Source organism: Nerophis lumbriciformis, linkage group LG01 (genome assembly GCF_033978685.3).
Source record: "Nerophis lumbriciformis linkage group LG01, RoL_Nlum_v2.1, whole genome shotgun sequence".
NCBI classification, from domain to species: Eukaryota; Metazoa; Chordata; class Actinopteri; order Syngnathiformes; family Syngnathidae; genus Nerophis; species Nerophis lumbriciformis.
In genome coordinates, this window is record NC_084548.2 from 1,147,949 (window position 1) to 1,165,000 (window position 17,052).

A 17,052-nucleotide genomic window follows, 5' to 3' on the forward strand; every position below is an offset into this window, starting at 1 on the left:
ATATATATATATATATATATATATATACACATATATATATACAGTATATAATTTATATTTATTTATTTTGCCGTTTTTGTCTGCATGTTAAAGGTGTTTTAATGAATATACATGCATGTTTAACACATATAGATTCCTTTCTTTCATGAAGACAAGAATATAAGTTGGTGTATTACCTGATTCTGATGACTTGCGTTGATTGTAATCAGACAGTAGTGCTGATAGCGTCCACGTTTTCAAATGGAGGAGAAAAAAAGTTCCTCCTTTCTGTCTAATACCACATGAAAGTGGTTGGTTTTTGGCATCTTATTTGTCCAGCTTCCATATTCGTTTTTATACACTTTACAAGAAATACATTGGCGGCAAACTCCGTAGCTTGCTGGCTTGTTTGCGCTGGCTTTCGGAGACTCTTGTTTTGAAAGCGCAGGCGCGATGGAGCGGCACTTTTATTGTGAAGACAGGAACTGTGCAGTCAGTCTTTAGGCTTTTGACGGGATGTACGGTTGAAATAAAAAAGGGTCTTTTTTCCTTCACACTTTTGATTGATTGATTGAAACTTTTATTAGTAGATTGCACAGTACAGTATTTATTCCGTACAATTGACCACTAAATGGTAACACCCCAATAAGTTTTTCAACTTGTTTAAGTCAGGTCATGTGACCGCCTGGCTCTGTTTGATTGGTCCAACGTCACCAGTGACTGCATCTGATTGGTGGAACGGAGTGAACGTCACCAGTGACTGTATTTGTTGAAACGCAGGCACTATGAAGGTCTGTCTGACAGACCAAAACAAACAAAGCGTGCATTAACAGATCGATAAAAATTAGTAGCGAGTAGCGAGCTGAATGTAGATAAAAGTAGCAGAGTAAAAGTAGCGTTTCTTCTCTATAAATATACTCAAGTAAAAGTAAAAGTATGTTGCATTAAAACTACTCTTAGAAGTACAATTTATCCCAAAAGTTACTCAAGTAGATGTAACGGAGTAAATGTAGCGCGTTACTACCCACCTCTGGCATCAGAGCTAGATGTTTATCCACAAACTTTCTATACACTATTGTGGGACTACAATTTAGCAGGAGTAGTGCTATATAGGGCCTTTCAAATATAGTATATCGATGATTTTAGACTGGGCTCATCTCCACACTTGCCAGGTTTGGTTTGGTTGAAGACAGTTTTACGCAAGTGCCAACGCTATAATCCGAATTTTGGCAATGTCAGAAAGAGCGGGTAAATAAACTGACGATGTACACAGACCGCGAGGACTCTAACCCGGCACACGTTACCCGTCCGTCAACCCACGTGTTTACGGCCGTGCTGGTCACCACAGAGCTGAAGCTGTCACTTGGAATCCGATTCTGTTTTCATAACCACTTGTTAAAAAAAAAAAAGAAGTAATACCGCTCATGTTTAACAGATGTGATTGTGATTGCTAAAGCAGAGCGTTTACACATTCTATTTCCATACTTTCCAGTTGCTTTGTGTTACAATAATGAAAGTTATGTCTGGTAATGATATGTGGTTCCTTTTTGTTACCACCATGTTTTTGTTTTTCTCTTAATTCCTTGGCCTTTGTGGAAGCCACGCAAAGAGAGACGACTGGAAAAGCGTTGCTGGATTGTGTGATTTCTTCTTTATAAATATGGTGAAACCTTTCGGGGGGGTACACCATAATTTGAAGAGGCCTGACCACAAACGACTCAACATAGTTCTATGTCCTGATCTTAATTATTCCATGTTTTTCTCACAATGTTTTGTCTGTTGTCCCAGTTTTAATAGCATTTTATTCGTGCTGGTATTTATCGTTGGTAAAAGAGACTGCCATGTCTGATGTGTCCCTGAATCTTGCAAGGATTAAAGCAAATCCAAGACAACACTAAAGTAGCGCATAGATAACTCCTCACTGACATCGGAATTGATGGTTAAAATGTCGAATAATCTATCATGACTATTCTACGCCGGATAGTCGAACCTCGGATTCAGGAGGAACAGTGTGGTTTTCGTCCTGGTCGTGGAACTGTGGACCAGCTCTATACTCTGGGCAGGGTCCTTGAGGGTGCATGGGAGTTTGCCCAACCAGTCTACATGTGCTTTGTGGACTTGGAGAAGGCATTCGACCGTGTACCCCGGGAAGTCCTGTGGGGAGTGCTCAGAGAGTATGGGGTAACGGACTGTCTTATTGTGGCAGTTCGCTCCCTGTATAATCAGTGTCAGAGCTTGGTCCGCATTGCCGGCAGTAAGTCGGACACGTTTCCAGTGAGGGTTGGACTCCGCCAAGGCTGCCCTTTGTCACCGATTCTGTTCATAACCTTTATGGACAGAATTTCTAGGCGCAGTCAGGGCGTTGAGGGGATCTGGTTTGGTGGCTGCAGGATTAGGTCTCTGCTATTTGCAGATGATGTGGTCCTGATGGCTTCCTCTGGCCAAGATCTTCAGCTCTCGCTGGATTGGTTCGCAGCCGAGTGTGAAGCGACTGGGATGGGAATCAGCACCTCCAAGTCCGAGTCCATGGTTCTCTCCCGGAAAAGGGTGGAGTGCCATCTCCGGGTTGGGGAGGAGATCTTGCCCCAAGTGGAGGAGTTTAAGTACCTCGGAGTCTTGTTCACGAGTGGGGGAAGAGTGGATCGTGAGATCGACAGGTGGATCGGTGCGGCATCTTCAGTAATGCGGACGCTGTATCGATCCGTTGTGGTGAAGAAGGAGCTGAGCCGGAAGGCAAAGCTCTCGATTTACCGGTCGATCTACATTCCCATCCTCACCTATGGTCATGAGCTTTGGGTCATGACCGAAAGGACAAGATCACGGGTACAAGCGGCCGAAATGAGTTTCCTCCGCCGAGTGGCGGGTCTCTCCCTTAGAGATAGGGTGAGAAGCTCTGTCATTCGGGGGGAGCTCAAAGTAAAGCCGCTGCTCCTCCACATCGAGAGGAGCCAGATGAGGTGGTTCGGGCATCTGGTCAGGATGCCACCCGAACGCCTCCCTAGGAAGGTGTTTCGAGCACGTCCGACCGGTAGGAGGCCACGGGGAAGACCCAGGACACGCTGGGAAGACTATGTCTCCCGGCTGGCCTGGGAACGCCTCGGGATCCCCCGGGAGGAGCTGGACGAAGTGGCTGGGGAGAGGGAAGTCTGGGCTTCCCTGCTTAAGCTGCTGCCCCCGCGACCCGACCTCGGATAAGCGGAAGAAGATGGATGGATGGATGGATGGATCTATCATGAAGCCATGCGAGCTAGATAGTTCTGTCACGCTGGACGACCTCCATGCAGAATTCCTTCAGGCACAATCAGGAGTTCTGTACATTCAGAATACATTTTTCCCAGTGTTGAAAATAATATGTAACTAAGCCAAAGCCACACTTTGATTCTGTCCTGTTTCTTTCCGAGGTTTTGCTGATTCGTATTGGAAAAGTACTTGTACTTGTCATTCCTTATTATATATATATATATATATATATATATATATACATATATATATATATATATATATATATATATATATATATATATATATATACATATATATATATATAAATATACTGTGTATGTATATATATATATATATATATATATATATATATATATATATATATATATATATATATATATATATATATATATAAAATAAATACTTGAATTTCAGTGTTCATTTATTTACACATATACACACACATAACACTCATCTACTCATTGTTGAGTTAAGGGTTGAATTGTCCATCCTTGTTCTATTCTGTCACTATTTTTCAAACCATGCTGAACACCCTCTCTGATGATGCATTGCTGTGTGGCACACACACAAAAGTGCTTTCATCAAATGCACTAGATGGCAGTATTGTCCTGTTTAAGAGTGTCACAACATTGCTGTTTACGGCAGACGAACTGCTTTACGGTATACAAAAACGTGACTGCTGGTGTTGTGTGTTGTTGCCGCGCTTGGAGGACGTTAATGAAACTGCCTAACAATAAACCCACATAAGAAACCAAGAACTCGCCCTCCATCATTCTACAGTTATAACGTGATTGGGCAGGTATGCTGTTAATATTGTGGGTTGAATTTCGGGAGATTTTCGGGAGGAAATTTGTCCCGGGAGGTTTTCGGGAGAGGCGCTGAATTTCGGGAGTCTCCCGGAAAATCCGGGAGGGTTGGCAAGTATGGGTTAGGGTCAGGGTTAGAGGGTTAGGGTTATAATAAGGCCATGCCGAATACGGCATTAATAAGTACTTAATAATGACTAGTTAAGAGCCAATATGTTACTAATTTGCTTGTTAATAAGCAACTAATTAATGGTAAATATGTTCCCCATACTAAAGTGGTACCATGTTTTGTTACTGGTGCACAAAATGAAGCGTGCATGAACATCACCTTGTTCAAAGAACAAAACCAACACAGTGCATAAACTCACAACAAATGACACACCTGCAAACCAGTCAGCTGTTGCCGTATCCGTAATACGCCGATAGGGAGAAGTTTGTATTTACACGATGAGTCGGGTGCGTCTTGACCTCCGCCGAACCCATGAGGCCGACTCACCGAACCCCTAGGGTTCCATTGAACCCAGGTTAAGAACCACTGCTCTAAAGTATGTCCACCAATTTGTTTTGTCTGTCGGAAATAATGTAGTCTGAATTGATTCGTCCCAATGTCCAACAGTTGTCACTATCCATTTATTTATGTACATGTTTTAAATCCACAACATTTTAGAAGAAAAAAACATGTTTTTTCAAATCAGCCGCGTCCGACTATAAGCCGCAGATATATACGTTGTGAAATGAGTTATTTACGCACAAATATTTTGTAAATGTTTATTTACATACCTTAATTGTTTCCAGTGTCTGTAACACGACAGTAAAACGGTTAATCAAACAAAACAGAAGTCATCGTCATTGACCCGCTAGTTGCGAAAGCTAGCTCTCCAATCAGCTAAACAGACTCAATAACTCCACGGTGACGTTTTGGTAAATCTACTAAGGAATTTGTGAAACAAACAATACAAAAAGACTGCCATTGTGTGTTAATAATACTAACACAGGCACTCAAACGTGTTAGCATATTAGCAAATGCTAACGATGCTAGCTTTATTACAGTCATCACATATGGGATGGTTTAGTTAATACTTGGAGTGAACGGTTTTACTTCCGGTTTAAGGCATTAAAACAGGAAGTGTATTTTCAATCCGCAACAACTGCAGTGAGCTAACTCGTCCAAAAGATGGCACCGTAGCACAAACAATATAACACACCATTTCAGTGTTTCTGTATATTTTTGATGCAAACTAATGAACACAAAACAACATGGCCCTTAGCGAATAAAAACACATAAATTAGCTGCACAGTTTCACAAGCCGCAGGGTTCAAAGCATAGGATAAAAGTAGCAGCTTACAGTCAGGAATTTACGCTAACTTTTATAAAAGTTGAGGGTTATTATCAGAGGTGGGTAGTAACGCGCTACATTTACTCCGTTACATCTACTTGAGTAACTTTTGGGATAAATTGTACTTCTAAGAGTAGTTTTAATGCAACATACTTTTACTTTTACTTAAGTATATTTATAGAGAAGAAACGCTACTTTTACTCCGCTACTTTTACTCCGCTACTTTTATCTACATTCAGCTCGCTACTCGCTACTAATTTTTATCGATCTGTTAATGCACGCTTTGTTTGTTTTGGTCTGTCAGACAGACCTTCAAAGTGCCTGCGTTACTGGTGACGTTTCACTTCGTTCCACCAATCAGATGCAGTCACTGGAGACGTTGGACCAATCAAACAGAGCCAGGTGGTCACATGACCTGACTTAAACAAGTTGAAAAACTTATTGGGGTGTTACCATTTAGTGGTCAATTGTACGGAATATGTACTGTACTGTGCAATCTAATAATAAAAGTTCCAATCAATCAATCAAAAGTGTGAAGGAAAAAAGACCCTTTTTTATTTCAACCGTACATCCCGTCAAAAGCCTAAAGACTGACTGCACAGTTCCTGTCTTCACAATAAAAGTGCCGCTCCATCGCGCCTGCGCTTTCAAAATAAGAGTCTCCGAAAGCCAGCGCAAACAAGCTAGCAAGCTACGGAGTTTGCCGCCAATGTATTTCTTGTAAAGTGTATAAAAACGAATATTGAAGCTGAACAAATAAGATGCCAAAAACCAACCACTTTCATGTGGTATTAGACAGAAAGCAGGAACTTTTTTTCTCCATTTGAAAACGTGGACGTTATCATCACTACTGTCTGATTACAATCAATGTAAGTCATCAGAATCAGGTAATACACCAACTTATATTCTTGTTTTCATGAAAGAAAGGAATCTATATGTGTTAAACATGCATGTATATTCATTAAAACACCTTTAACATGTAAACAAAAACGGCAAAATAAATAAATATAAATTATATACTGTATATATCAATGTATGTATATATATGTGTGTGTATATATATATATATATATATATATATATGTGTGTGTGTATATATATATATATATATATATGTGTGTGTATATATATATATATATATGTGTGTGTGTGTATATGTATATATATATATATATATATATATATATATATATATATATATATGTATATGTATGTGTGGGAAAAAAATCACAAGACTATTTCATCTCTACAGGCCTGTTTCATGAGGGGGGGTACCCTCAATCGTCAGGAGATTTTAATGGGAGCATTCGCATACCATGGTTTATATAGGGCACAGAGTGGGTGGGTACAGGCTGGCCTAGGGGCGTGGTGATTGGCTCATGTGTTACCTAGGAGGTGTTTCCGTCTATGGCGGCATGTTGTTACAATTTCGCTGCGCTTGTTGAGGGATGACAGGTCTGGACGGTAAATAATAAACAGTTTCTCTTTCAAGCATAGGTTGCATCTTTTATTACCACTATTGTAAGGTGTGCTGGATGCAAGAATTTGCCATGTTATTGAATATTCAACATTATTGTCTTTGAGGTCCCAAATGTGTTTGCTGAGTTCTGTGGTATTTCGCAGGTTTTTGTTCCTGAAAGAAGCCTTGTGATTGTTCCATCTGGTTTTGAATTCTCCCTCGGTTAATCCTACATATGTGTCGGATGTGTTAATGTCCTTGCGTATTACCTTAGATTGGTAGACAACTGATGTTTGTAAGCAACCCCCGTTGAGGGGGCAATCAGGTTTCTTTCGACAATTACATCCTTTGTTGGTTTTGGAGTCGCTCTGTCTGAGGGCCGACGGCTCATTTGCAATTGTTTTGTTGTGGTTTGAGATGATTTGTCGTATATTGTTCATGCAGCTGTAGCTCAATTTAATGTTGTTCTTGTTGAATACTTTTCTTAGGATGTTGTCTTTGGGAAAGTGTTTGTCAATCAGATTGAGGAATTTGTGTCCAATGTTCGTTGAGACGTTTTTGCTGTATGGGGGGTTGTACCAGATGATGTCGTTCCGTTTTCTGTTCTTTTTTGGCTGGTTTCCTGGCGTGGGTTCATAGGTGAGGGTGAAATTGTATCCGCTTTTCATCAAGCGGATACAACTCAGTACTTGAGTAGTTTTTTCACAACATACTTTTTACTTTTACTCAAGTAAATATTTGGGTGACTACTCCTTACTTTTACTTGAGTAATAAATCTCTAAAGTAACAGTACTCTTACTTGAGTACAATTTCTGGCTACTCTACCCACCTCTGGTTATTATATACTGAATATCGCCTTGTCATTCAATGACTCCGCTATGCTGCGTGCATGTATTTGTGTCGGTGGAAAAATGAAAAAGCTAAAGACAAAGCAAAACATTTGTGGGGCTAGTCCTTGCTCAAATGAGTTTTCTTCGAAAATATGCATATTCTGTCTTTGTGTTACAAAAACTGGTCTTAGCTGGTAGTTCTGTGGTAAATATCCACGAGTGGCACCTTCATATTCATAGAGACATTTGTTCTTTTGCATGCACTGCTCTCGCCATGAATATTTGTTGTCACTGTGTGCAACTGAGGTGGTCATATTTGTGTTGTTTGTGTTCAGCTTTTACATAATTCACAGTCTGAAAGCAGGTGTTGTTGCATGTTTGTAAATGACGGAAACGCTGTTTTGGCACAAGTGTGTCCGCTCACGTTGCTGCTGGCCAATGCTACCCAGAAAACCCACATTGTGAGTTTGTGTGTGAGTGAGGGGGGGGCATGCAAATGTAGTGTTGTTGTTGTTGTTGTTGTTGTGCACAGGATGTGCTGCAGCTGCTAACTAGACAAGTGCGAGAGAGGGAATGATGGATGGTCCGAGTATGATGAGTCATTTTCTCTGTAAGACACTGTTGTTTTCCACAAAGTTATTATCTCTTATTAATGGTTGCCAGGTAGTTGGTGGGTGGTTCTGTTGTTTTTAACATTTTGGATTCATTTAATGATGTGGTATTATTGCGGATGAACATAAAGCATTAGATGAGAATTGTCCCCATGAAAACCTTTCAAAAATGATTTGTGAAATGACTCAACCGAAGGATAAGTGCATTTAAAAAATTGCATTAAAAGGAAGCGCACCCTTTTCAAGGTAAAATCTTGGCCTCCCTTCTGAATTATAGCCCTGTTGCATCACAACGAGCTGTTTCCTTGTCCATTGTCAGGCAAGCTGCGAGGTTCTTCTTTTATCTGGATGGATCATCTGTAGGCCCGCATGTTGTTAACACTTCAGTCCTGTTGCCATGCACAATGAGATAGCGGATCTAAATGTGCTGAAGGTTAACGTATTAAAAAGAATGTGTTCAGGCTGTCTGAACAAAATCACCAGGAATAGGACAGTACAAAGACCCAGAATAGAATGGGTAAATGTAGAAGCCTCCTGATGCCATCCGTGTTAAACGGGGAAAAACAAGATCGTAAATGACCACCAAAATCTTATGTAGGGTTGAAACCGGTAATTTCAGCAATGGGTGGCGCTATAACTCACTACCGAAGTCTTTACAGTGGTTTTCGTTAGTAATCAGTTCCAAAAGGTCCGAAGATTCCAAATCATAAAAGTGTCCAAAAGAAATTCCGAATGAATGTTTCTCATTAGAAATAATGCAAACGTAATGATCCTGTCCACATTTGTACTTTGCTACGAGTTCTTTCTTGAGTTCAGTACTATTATTATACTCATCAAGTCATCTTTCGATTTAGTTTGTTCAATTAATGGGCTAATCTAACCTACTCAGTGGCCTAGTGGTTAGAGTGTCCGCCCTGAGATCGGTAGGTTGTGGGTTCAAACCCCGGCCGAGTCATACCAAAGACTATAAAAATGGGACCCATTACCTCCCTGCTTGGCACTCAGTATCAAGGGTTGGAATTGGGGGTTAAATCACCAAAAATGATTCCCGGGCGCGGCCACCGCTGCTGCCCACTGCTCCCCACTGCTCCCCTCACCTCCCAGGGGGTGATCAAGGGTGATGGGTTAAATGCAGAGAATAATTTCGCCACACCTAGTGTGTGTGTGACAATCATTGGTACTTTAACTTTAACTTTAACTTTAATCGGTTTATAGCCTCAATGTGTTTTTTTAGTGAAAATAGTTGAACTATTTTTCTGCTTGCCGTTACTTTAATTATTTTTTTCTAATGAACGCACATCATCAACATCGAAATGACCCTTTTAACATGTGTAAAATGAAACAAGATATGTTGTTTTTCAATCTCCGCCACACCCGACTTCTCTCTGTTGCAGTGACTGAGTGGGGGGAAAAAACTATCTCCGCATATGTCAAGTTTTTATCAGTTTTTATTCATTAAATTCAGTGTTTCCCACAGGACAGGCATCTATTTGTGGTGGTGTGGTCGGGGGGGTGGCAGCGGCGATGACGAAGAAGAACGCGGAGTTGGAATATAATTACAACATTTTATGTACATATTTATATACAGATTTGAACAATTAGTGATTCACTGAAATATATTTATTAATTGTGGTTCTTACAAAAAATATATCTTCCATCCATCCATCTTCTTCCGCTTATCCGAGGTCAGGTCGCGGGGGCAGCAGCTTAAGCAGGGAAGCCCAGACTTCCCTCTCCCCAGCCACTTCGTCCAGCTCCTCCCAGGGGATCCCGAGGCGTTCCCAGGCCAGCCGGGAGACATAGTCTTCCCAACGTGTCCTGGGTCTTCCTCGTGGCCTCCTACCGGTCGGACGTGCCCTAAACACCTCCCTAGGGAGGCGCTCGGGTGGCATTCTGACCAGATGCCCGAACCACCTCATCTGGCTCCTCTCCATGTGGAGGAGCAGCGGCTTTACTTTGAGCTCCCCCCGGATGGCAGAGCTTCTCACCCTATCTCTAAGGGAGAGCCCCGCCACCCGGTGGAGGAAACTCATTTCGGCCGCTTGTACCCGTGATCTTGTCCTTTCGGTCATAACCCAAAGCTCATGACCATAGGTGAGGATGGGAACGTAGATCGACCGGTAAATTGAGAGCTTTGCCTTCCGGCTCAGCTCCTTCTTCACCACAACGGATCGATACAGCGTCCGCATTACTGAAGACGCCGCACCGATCCGCCTGTCGATCTCACGATCCACTCTTCCCTCACTCGTGAACAAGACTCCGAGGTACTTGAACTCCTCCACTTGGGGCAAGATCTCCTCCCCAACCCGGAGATGGCACTCCACCCTTTTCCGGGCGAGAACCATGGACTCGGACTTGGAGGTGCTGATTCTCATCCCAGTCGCTTCACACTCAGCTGCGAACCGATCCAGTGAGAGCTGAAGATCCTGGCCAGATGAAGCCATCAGGACTACATCATCTGCAAAAAGCAGAGACCCAATCCTGCAGCCATCAAACCAGATCCCCTCAACGCCTTGACTGCGCCTAGAAATTCTGTCCATAAAAGTTATGAACAGAATCGGTGACAAAGGGCAGCCTTGGCGGAGTCCAACCCTCACCGGAAACGTGTCCGACTTACTGCCAGCAATGCGAACCAAGCTCTGACACTGATCATACAGGGAGCGGACCGCCACAATCAGACAGTCCGAAACCCCATACTCTCTGAGCACTCCCCACAGGACTTCCCGAGGGACACGGTCGAATGCCTTCTCCAAGTCCACAAAGCACATGTAGACTGGTTGGGCAAACTCCCATGCACCCTCAAGGACCCTGCCCAGAGTATAGAGCTGGTCCACAGTTCCACGACCAGGACGAAAACCACACTGTTCCTCCTGAATCCGAGGTTCGACTATCCAACGTAGCCTCCTCTCCAGTACACCTGAATAGACCTTACCGGGAAGGCTGAGGAGTGTGATCCCACGATAGTTAGAACACACCCTCCGGTTCCCCTTCTTAAAGAGAGGAACCACCACCCCGGTCTGCCAATCCAGAAGTACCGCCCCCGATGTCCACGCGATGCTGCAGAGTCTTGTCAACCAAGACAGCCCCACAGCATCCAGAGCCTTAAGGAACTCCGGGCGGATCTCATCCACCCCCGGGGCCTTGCCATCGAGGAGCTTTTTAACTACCTCAGCAACCTCAGCCCCAGAAATAGAAGAGCCCACCACAGATTCCCCAGGCACTGCTTCCTCATAGGAAGACGTGTTGGTGGGATTGAGGAGGTCTTCGAAGTATTCCCTCCACCGATCCACAACATCCGCATTATAAAATATAAAAGCTAAAATGTCTCTTAAAGCTCTGCCCCTTTAATTAGTAAATACTAAATAATTTAACTTTAGCCTATTACTACAACCATATTATTTACCAGCAACATGAAGTGAAACAGAGGCAGATTTGTCCTGCCACAGTCAGTCAACCTCCTCCTCCTCCTCCTGCTGCTGCTGAACAGGTCGCACCTGTGGTCCGGACTGTAGGCCTACCTCCTCTCCAAGTCGAACCCTTTTCGGCCGTTGAAAATATTTTTCTATACTCATCTGTGTGAAGGAGTGAACATCCAACATTAGAATTTATTACTAACGAGCAGAAGCGCTCTATGTACAGTGCCGTCTAACCTTAAGCGGCAGCAGCTCAACACATGCAGGGTTCAACGTTAAGGTTTTTTTCTACTTGCCCAACTTCTCAAATCTACTTGCCCCAATATTTTTACTTGTCCTGCCTAGGTTTTTTTCTGGCTGTGTAGTGCTCATGGCTTATATCTTACTAAAATCCTTCACGTTGACTTTTTACAACACTACACAGTATTTATTATTATTATTATCTATAATTACATTTAAATGGCATTGCATACATGTAAAATTAAATGCTATTTCACATTATTTGACCAGTAGCAGTTACACCCATCTGAACAGGTCAGCCACCTGTTTAAAGCCCGATCACAGTTGAAATCTTGAAATGAAGGGCCTTTAATGGCCAAAACATTAACCTGGACAACATTTTAACAGCTGGTTGGCTCAGATTTTATTCTTTTCATTGCATTCACATGCTGCAGTGGACAGTGGACAATTTAGCTTCAGTCCACGTGTGTTTATTGACAACAGTGTTATAACCTGGACACACGTTAGCTCGTCGGTATGAAAACACGTGACTGTTACTACGTGCATGAAGCAGCGTCAGGCTGCTCACCGTCAGTGAAACGCTCGGTGAAATCGCGGATTAACGTTGAATATATGACGAGCCGCGAGCGATGCAGCTATAACCTATCTACCTATATTACCCTCGTATTTTGATCCCGTCCGTCCGTCCGTCCGTCCCTCTTCTTCTTCTGGCCCACCAGGTGAATTAAGTGCTATTGGCGGAGTTACAATGCATAGTAGGCTACCGCCACCTACTGCACCGGAGTTGTAACTACAAGCAACATTCACAGACAGAGTCCCATTGCTTTTATGAGCGGTCGAGCGAGTCAAAAGCCGAAAAATCTATTTGTGGCGGACGTAATTCTTTCGTGGCGGGCCGCCACAAATAAATGAATGTGTGGGAAACACTGAAATTATTACCGTATTTTCCGCACTATAAGGCGCACCGGATTATTAGCCGCACCTTCTATGAATTACATATTTCATAATTTTGTCCACCAATAAGCCGCCCCGGACTAAAAGCCGCGCCTACGCTGCGCTAAAGTGAATGTCAAAAAAACGCTGCGCTAAAGTGAATGTCAAAAAAACAGTCAGATAGTTCAGTCAAACTTTAATAATATATTGAAAACCAGCGTTCTAACAACTCTGTCCCAAAATGTACGCAAATGTGCAATCACAAACATAGTAAAATTCAAAATGGTGTAGAACAATAGCAACATAATGTTGCTCGAACGTTAATGTCACAACACACAAAATAAACATAGCGCTCACCTTCTGAAGTTATTCTTCATTCGTAAATCCTTCGAATTCTTCGTCTTCGGTGTCCGAATTGAAAAGTTGGGCGAATACGGGATCCAAAATGGCCGGTTCCGTCTCGTCGAAGTCACCGGAGTCAGTGTCACTGTTGTCCAGCAGTTCTGTGAATCCTGCCTTCCGGAAAGGTCGGACCACAGTTGTGACCGAAACTATCTGCCCAGGCATTTACGATCCACTGGCAGATGTTGGCGTATGTCGACCGGCGCTATCTGCCCGTCTTAGTGAAGGTGTGTTCGCCTTCGGAGCTGTGTGAAAAAAGCCACCCGGCCTCTTCGCGTAAACTTCCCTTAACCACTCGCTCATCTTTTCTTCATCCATCCATCCCTTCGAGTTAGCTTTTATGATGACGCCGGCTGGAAAGGTCTCTTTTGGATGGGTGGAAGTTAGCATGGCAAGCTAGAACCACAGTGAAGGATGACTTCTCATTCCCTGTGGAGCGAATATTCACCGTACGTGCTCCCGTTCCACAGTGCGGTTCAGTTGCTGTGAAATACGGTAGTAATCCGTGTGCGGATGGAGAGATTGCGTCTTTTTATGAACCGGATCGTTTTGTAGGAGCCATTTTGTGGTCTTTACAGATGTAAACAGGAAATGAAACGTACGGTGATATCCGCGCGTTTTTTCTTCTTCTTCCGGGGGCGGGTGAAGCGCTTCCTGTTCTATGGGGGCGGGTGAAGCGCTTCCTGTTCTATGGGGGCGAGTGCTTTCCTTGGCGGTTGCTTGCGTAGAAGAAGAAGCGCTTCCTGTTCTACCGGGAAAAAAGATGGCGGCTGTTTACCGAAGTTGCGAGACCGAAACTTTATGAAAATGAATCGTAATAAAGCGCACCGGGTTATTAGGCGCACTGTCAGCTTTTGAGAAAAATTGTGGTTTTTAGGTGCGCCTTATAGTGCGGAAAATACGGTAATCAAAGCAACAGAATGTAAATCCAATGTTATTTTAAACTGAATTCGGTCATTTAATCGATTAATCGTAGCAGCCCTACCTTCTTTATCACAGTGCTGTTTAATGCTAGACGATATGGGAAAAAAAAAATACAATAAAATTGAAAGTATTTTTACTACCAGCCTTTCTTTTTGCCAGTGTATATTAGGGTCATGTCTCCACATACGAACTTGGAGAATCTGTCATTTCTGTCTCTGAAGGACTGTTTTGTCATAGACTTTGCTTTTTAGACAACTCTTGTTAGGCTGGTTTGGTGTGTTTTTTTTGCATCATGTCGTGGTTTTAAGGTAATGTTATTATTTTGTAATTTGATTAATATCTGAGTGCTGTTCTTCATGTACCGTATTTTCCGCACTATAAGGCGCACCTAAAAACCACAAATTTTCTCAAAAGCTGACAGTGCGCCTTATAACCCGGTGCGCTTTATATATGGATTAATATTAAGATTCATTTTCATAAAGTTTCGGTCTCGCAACTTCGGTAAACAGCCGCCATTTTTTTTCCCGGTAGAACAGGAAGCGCTTCTTCTTCTACGCAAGCAACCGCCAAGGTAAGCACCCGCCCCCATAGAACAGGAAGCGCTTCTTCTTCTGCTGTAAGCAACCACCCGCCCGCGTAGAAGGAGAAAAAGCGCGCGGATATTACCGTACGTTTCATTTCCTTTGTGTGTTTACATCTGTAAAGACCACAAAATGGCTCCTACTAAGCGACAGGGATCCGGTTCATGAAAAGACGCAATCTCTCCATCCGCACACGGATTACTATTTCACAGCAACTGATATTCCTGTGAACCGCACTGTGGATACAACGGGAGCACGTACGGTGAATATTCGCACCACAGGGAATGAGAAGTCATCCTTCACTGTGGTTCTAGCTTGCCATGCTAATGGCCAGAAACTTCCACCCATGGTGATATTCAAAAGGAAGACCTTGCCAAAAGAGACCTTTCCAGCCGGCGTCATCATAAAAGCTAACTCGAAGGGATGGATGAAGAAAAGATGAGCGAGTGGTTAAGGTAAGTTTAAGTTTACGCGAAGAGGCCGGGTGGCTTTTTTCACGCAGCTCCGTCCATGTTGATATACGACTCCATGCGCGCCCACATCACGCTGGTTTTAATATATTATTAAAGTTTGACTGACCTATCTGACTGTTTTTTTGACATTCCTTTAGCGCAGTTAGATGCGGCTTACAACACGGGGCGGCTTATAGGTGGACAAAGTTTTGAAATATGCCGTTCATTGAAGGCGCGGCTTATAACCCAGGGCGCCTTATGGTGCGGAAAATACGGTAATGTCTTCCAGTTATAGAAAAGATTGGACCTGTTGAAGTTACTAATAACGACTCGTTAGCATCATGTTTCAGTGTTTCCCACACATTCATTTATTTGTGGCGGCCCGCCACGAAAGAATTACGTCCGCCATAAATGGATTTTTCGGCTTTTGACTCGCTCGACCGCTCATAAAAGCAATGGGACTGTCTGTGAATGTTGCTTGTAGTTACAACTCCGGTGCAGTAGGTGGCGGTAGCCTACTATGCATTGTAACTCCGCCAATAGCACTTAATTCACCTGGTGGGCCAGAAGAAGAAGAAGAAGAAGAAGAAGAAGACGGCGGAGTAAAAGAACGGACCGACCGGATCAAAATACGAGGGTAATATAGGTTGTAGGTAGATAAGTTATAGCTGCATCGCTCGCGGCTCGTCATATATTTAACGTTAATCCGCGATTTCACCGAGCGTTTCACTGACGGTGAGCAGCCTGACGCTGCTTCATTAACACCGCCGCTGTTGTCACGTCACGTGTTACCATACCGACGAGCTAACGTGTCCAGGTTATAACCCTGTTGTCAATAAACACACGTGGAGACGGTGCTTCAGATACTGCATTAATAATGAAGCTAAATTGTCCACTGTCCACTGCAGCATGTGAATGCAATGAAAAGAATAAAATCTGAGCCAACCAGCTGTTAAAATGTTGTCCAGGTTAATGTTTTGGCCTTCATTTCAAGATTTCAACTGTGATCGGGCTTTAAACAGGTGGCTGACCTGTTCAGATGGGTGTAACTCAGGGGTGCTCACACTTTTTCTGCAGGCGAGCTACTTTTCAATTGATCTAGTCGTGGGGATCTACCTCATTCATATATATCATTTATATTTACTTATTTATGAAATATATGTTTTTGTTAACAAGTTAAAGGTGTTTAATGATAATGCAAGCATGTTTAACACATATAGTTAATATTGTTAATACATTAAAGGTGTTTAATGATAATACAAGCATGTTTAATACATATAGTTAATATTGTGAACAACTTAAAGGTGTTTAAAGATAATACAAGCATGTTTAACACATATTGTTAATAAATTAAAGGTGTTTAATGATAATACAAGCATGTTTAACACATATAGTTAATATTGTTAACAAGTTAAAGGTGTTTAATGACAATACAAGCATGTTTAACACATATAGTTAATATTGTTAACAAGTTAAAGGTGTTTAAAGATAATACAAGCATGTTTAACACATATAGTTAATATTGTTAACAAGTTATAAGCGGTAGAAAATGGATGGATGGATGGAAGTTAAAGGTGTTTAAAAATAATACAAGCATGTTTAACACATATAGTTAATATTGTTAATAAGTTAAAGGTGTTTAAAAATAATACAAGCATGTTTAACACATATAGTTAATATTGTTAACAAGTGAAAGGTGTTTAAAAATAATACAAGCATGTTTAACACATATAGTTAATATTGTTAACAAGTTAAAGGTGTTTAAAAATAATACAAGCATGTTTAACACATATAGATTCCTTTCTTTCATGAAGACAAGAATATAAGTTGTTGTATTACCTG

The 17,052-nt window shown here is 42.3% G+C and overlaps 1 protein-coding gene across 2 annotated transcripts in view; it reads left to right on the forward strand.

Annotated features, from left to right (window-relative positions):
• Nucleotides 1-17,052, forward strand: part of LOC133615260 (vitamin D3 receptor A) — a 213,488-nt gene that overhangs the window by 63,443 nt on the left and 132,993 nt on the right. The gene's annotated exons all lie outside the window — the stretch shown is intronic.